Source organism: Equus asinus, chromosome 24 (assembly GCF_041296235.1).
Source record: "Equus asinus isolate D_3611 breed Donkey chromosome 24, EquAss-T2T_v2, whole genome shotgun sequence".
NCBI lineage: Eukaryota > Metazoa > Chordata > Mammalia > Perissodactyla > Equidae > Equus > Equus asinus.
Genome location: NC_091813.1, coordinates 18,214,384 through 18,220,383, shown reverse-complemented (window position 1 = coordinate 18,220,383; position 6,000 = coordinate 18,214,384).

Genomic DNA, 6,000 nt, shown 5'->3' with positions numbered 1-6,000 from the left:
AAACAAATCAATCCACTAGCATTTACACTTAGATGGTTGCAAACAGAACAAACGAAGAAGCAAAAAAGACGTTTCTCAGCACATGTTAGGATTGTACTTTCCAGTGCTAGCTTAGTCTGAACACATCAGCATTTTACTTTTATATGATGTTTCCTATTTTACAAAGACACTATGAGAAGGGGTATCAGTTATGGTGTCTGGTCTACAATTCAGAGTGATGGAGGTAACAGACAAAGAAAATAATCTTCGATTTAACTTATAAGAAATTATACGTTAAATTTGTAAAGTAGTCAGAGGCTGTGAGCGCATGTTTGAGATAGTTCCATCTATGTACATTCTAATGTATCCTATGTTTTCATACTTAGGGTTTTTCTTTTTTAAACAGTGAAAATACATCACTTTTGTTGTTAGCATTTAGGTAACACTTATTAGTGTTTTATCAGAAAGTTAACGGATTTTAGACATAAAATGTTACAAAGTTTCTTGACTTCTCAAATATTATATAATTGCAAGTAAGATTAACATTTCTCCCTAAGAAATATTAAGTAAATCATCATATTATTCAAAATACAATTTGTAAAGGAATTAGGCTTTGCTTTACAAAACTGCTTCATTAATATCACATTAACTGAAGAGTATATTTATTTCTCCTCAATTAGCTCCCACTGGAGATTCTGTTGGAACTTAGTTTTACCTCCTTGCGTGCCCAGACAAACCCTCCGCTCACTAACTCAGGGTCGCACAGAGTCAGAGTCACTGTGACTGCTTCATGGGTCAGCTAGTGGCCTGAGCTGTGCCCGAAGTGTCTGAGCTGCCTGTTGATTATGAATAATCAAATGAGCCAATCAGGCTGAGTGCAAAGCAGGCCGCATCTAAGGTACTTCATGAAAAATTTGAGACTATTCATTAAATGCCCTCTACCTCTGGTTAAATAGACACTATAGTGTACAATTTATTCTTTTTTTTTGCAGTTTGCAAAAGGTATAGAATTAAGTCCAGTGTCTTTTATCAAAAAACAACTCGATGTACACAGAGATTTTGCACTTTGGCTCTATTATTGTTGTTTTTGTATGTTTGTTTTTGTTCTGCAGATGCACAGAATTGGCTTAATCATGATCCTGGGGTCATGATACACTCTCATTTTCGGTTCATACGTAGCCTACCTTTCCTTCCTTATTTCCTTCTTTATTTCTTTTATTAGCTATCTTTTTATAATAGAATAACCATTCACAATCTAAAGCAAATATTGCAAGTCCTTGACAATAGCCTGTGTCTAACTCTGTAGGTGATCTCAGCTTATCCGTTCCCTGCCTTCTGCTAACCTGAGCTTAGCATCATTCTGGATCCTATTTCAGTATTTACTAAATTGTCTTTTTATGTAGTTTATCACATCTACATGCATTCATGAAGGTATATATGTTTATTTTAATTATTTTAATTCTGTGCAAAAAGGTTTCATACTGTATGTAATCTTTGGGGTTGATTGATTTTTATTTTCATCCATATTGCTGAATATCACCGTAGTTTTGTTTTAACTGCTTGATAATATCCTGTTGAATTAAGATGATACAATTTATTCACCCACTTTCCAGTTTATAAGCATTTGGGATTTGCGATTATGAGCAGTGATGCTACGAGCATTCTTGAGTTAATAAGTGCCCCGCCCGCGTGTGTGCAGGGGTTTCTTCTGGGTGGATGCTTAGAAGTGCAGTTACTGCATCATAGATACTTGCTCACGTTTGCTATGAATATTTGTCAAGCTTTAATTTTCATGATATAAACTAAACTAAAATAAGAAAGAAAAAGAATACAAAGACGATTTCTTCTTCAATGGTGTTATGAAAATAATGTGATCTACATTTGGCTTGAATGGAGTCAATAGTGAATAGTAACAGTAGTAGAGAAATTACTTACAAATGGGCCTGCTTGTGCTTTGAGAAGCTTATTTGGTCATGATTCTCTTTGTTTCTTCATAGCCACTGAGAAGCGATTCATCTTAATTGTAAATCAAGTGTCATACTGACAGTTATAACCTAACATTTGGCAGGTATATGATGTTATAATGAGATGGACAAGGATCAATTATATCTGGAAATATTTAAAATGTTTACTGCGTTATAAAGAACAACTTTCAGGCCAAAAGACCTCTGTATTTATAACTATGTCACTTCTTGCCTTGTTAACATTTATTTTAACATTTTAGATTTTCAATATTATCTAAAATGTGATGTACTAAATGATTTTGCATTATCTCTACCCACTTAATCATTTTCATAATTGCTGGATCACAGTACTTTTATTTTAAAAAATGAAGTTGGTGAAAGTCAAATCATGTTGAATCTTTGGCAGCAGGGATCAAAGCTGGTTCTTGTTATGCAACTGCCTGTTCATAAGTGTGCTCTCCTTGTACACATTGCCTTGACAATATATACTTTCTGACATTCTAATGGATTCTCCATATTCCCTCTAAGTAGCAGCTTGACTTATAATAGTCCTTTAGACTATTAATAAATTTATGCCATCATTCTGCCATAATTGATCACATTTACCACTATGCTTCCCTTGCCCCGTTCTAAGGAGAAAATATACATAAAATATTTTCCCATGTAATCCCTTTGAAAGCACATTAACATTTGCTGCGAATTGCGCTTTGTACTGTCAGCAGAAGTATCCATGAAGCAAGAAAGGGCTTCTCTGTTCTTTGAGTGATTGAAGGTTTGAAGCAGCTACAGTAGACAGTGATGTAGAAAGTAAAGCAAAAGTAAACTAAGCCCTTATTCCATACTCCTTCTTTCCTCATGCTGATGCCCGTCCCCATTTGGTAAAGCCTTCTCCATTCTCTTGAGCTGGCAAGCAGTAGAGGTGGGCCCTAACGTAGTTTCAAACGTGTAGACTAATGTAGCAATCAGCCTTGGGCAGTACTGGCTGCCGGGTCCTCCTTTCTTACCAGCAAGAGCACCTCATAGGAAATAATAAATGAAATCCTACCATTTCTGCTCATTCATTTATTCAATAGTCAATCAAAATTATATGAGCCCAAAATGAAAGTCCTATGTCCTTCTTCTCATTATGTCTAAGAAATACATACAATTTCCTTTAAGAATTTCTTTTGTCAAAGCGGTATTTTCTTTTTTTTTTTTTCCAAAGATTGGCACCTGAGCTAACAACTGTTGCCAATCTTCTTTTTTTATTTTTTCTGTTTTTTTCTCCCCAAATCCCCTCAGTACATAGTTGTATATATATTTTTTTAGTTGTGGCATGTCGGATGCTGCCTCAGCACGGCTTGATGAGCAGTGCCATGTCTGCGCCCAGGATCCGAAGCAGTGAAACCCTGGGCCGCTGAAGCAGAGCACGCGAACTTAACCATTCAGCCACGGTGCCAGCCCCTAAGTGGTATTTTCTTTTAGATACTAAAGGCAAAGAAATAAATGACACTTTTGTCATGGATAGCTGTACAGCTTGATGCAATTAAAAACTGTAACAACTGATGGTTGTCAAGGGTGGAAAAGGTTTGAAGTTTCTAGTGACAGTCCGTACATTACAAATGAGTTAGGACACAAAATTCATTTATAAGGATAATTTGAAAGTAGAATATACTTTACTTAAAAATTATGTTATATATGGAGATAAGGTTTTTCATCAGGACACGAAGTCAGCTTAATCCAAGATGACTCTACTGTACCTTGTACTGTTATTTGAACCTATAACTACTCACAATTGATAATATTCTTTTTCCCCTAAGGAGAACACTTTCCAAATTTCTGCTCGTTCTTTACCTAGGCAACAGCATTTGCAAACAATATAGCTACAAAAGAGAATACATCTATCTACATTTCTCGATTTTCAGATCTGTATTAGGTTACGGACTCTGGGGAGTGAAAGAAAGGAGAGCTGCCTAGACCAGAAGTGGGAATGGATGCTTCAGACTTATCTTCACCCACCTACTTGTGTGCCGATCATTAATAATTTGGGAAACTGATGGCCATTGCAGAATATGCTCCAAGCCTTCTCACTTTCACGTGAGTGAGAGGAGAAAACCAATAGTGAATTTATAAGTTAATACAGTAATATAGTCAACAATTATTGATAACCTTACTATGTACCAGAAACACAGGAATTAACTGTGCTAACCATCAGGATCTAAATTTAGAAAGATCCTTCCAAAGTGTTCACTGTGTAGTGGCCACTATCAAGCCCACTTACATTAACTGAAAAAGAAGTAGATCTAGCTCAGCCAGTCAACTAAGTGTGTGACTTGAGCTTGCTGCTCAATGTTTTTTGGCATATGTTTTGTCATCTGTAAAATGAAGGCAATGAATTAGATGGTATCAAGGTCATCTTAAACATTTTTTGGGCATATTTAAGTACACAAATGAGAGTATGAATGATGCCTCAATGGAGTGAATGATGCATTTTTGTCCTAAGTTCTTATATGTTCTGAGATTGTAAGATTCACGGGTAAGAGGCAGTGCACCTGATGTCTGTCCACAAGGGGAGGGTCTGTCCACTGCCGATGAAGCCGTCAGCATCTGGAATCACAAGGTCCAATGGGCATGCAGAACTGAAGTTCAGTCCGGGAGGTCAAATCTGGAGATGGTGGGTGCATGGTCACTTACGCTTCAGGGAGTCTTTAGTGCAAGGTGATTAACAAAGTCACAGTCCACAGGAGCGCTGCTGTGATGGATGCAGGTCTGAGCTAGTGGTGGGAGTGTCACTGGATGCTGGGAGAACTGGAAGAGGACATTACAGGAAGCATGGTCTAGCCATGTTATAGAGGGCACACATAGGAACAAACAAGGGTAATGGGACTGCAGGTAGTAGGACTGGGCATTTTAGTTAGGGATCAGCAGTTCTAAGCTACAGAAACTGTCTCTGGTTAACATAAGCAGAAAATCAATGCCATCGCAGAACATCTGGTAGCTCATAGATTGGACTGGAAAGCTGGAGGGTCATGTTTAGAAAAAGGCAGAAAGCAGGCAGCTCTGGGAGTCTAGCAGCAAGAACCACTCAACAGTCTTGTCAGTGTGCTGCCACTGCAATAAATGAGCTACAACTGACTTCAGTGATTCTGCACAGGATTCAGATTTTAGAGAGGGAGTTTCGAAATGCTTATCTTGTGTCATATGAATACGTTTCAGCTAGGAAAAAAAGGCCTCTTGATTATTTTTTTTAGTGTTGAAAAAGACTGTGTGCAATGGGTTAGGGAAATTCACAAAAGGAAAGTAAGATGTTATTTCCAAAAGAAGAGGAGCTAATGTCCGCTACCATCAACGAGCATACAGGACCAGGTTTCAGATTCAATGGGGAACCAGAATGGCACTCAGGAGCAGGGCAGGAAGCCTCGCATGTGAACCACACACAAAGAAGTGTCTGCCTAGGGTGGAGGCATGTGCAGTCCAAGCCAGGGCTCCCTGGGTGGCAGGAAAGAGGTCTCTCATGTATACTGCTAGTTTTGCATCTCACTAACGCAAGACCTCTGAAGGACTGACTTGTCTATGGTAGGTCAGAAAATTAAACTATATAAGATAATAAAGCACAGTGCACAGGTTCTAGCACACAGAAATTACAGCTAACATTTATTGATTATCATAATCATCATAGTCACCATTAAATATAAGTTGAACGGGAAGAAATTCAGGCAGGGATTGATTTTTTGTATGGCTCAGCTAAGGCTCCACTTAGGGTTAATGTAGAACATTTGGAATAGAAGGAGCTGGGAATAAATAAAATTTGCTTAATACTCTCTCTGTCACTACCTGTGTGACTCTAGACAAAAGTCAGTTAACTTCTGTGCTGTTTCCTCATCTGTAAAATGAGACTAATAGAAATCACAGTTTTGCCTATTGTATATGGTGGTATCGTATAGGGTTGTTATGAGGATTGAATGAGAACATACATGGACAGCGCCTAGAAGAGTGCCTGCTACATAACAGACACGATGGAAGTGTTAGCTCATCTTCTTATATTATTATTTTTACTTGAAAGTAAACAAAGTGCCAT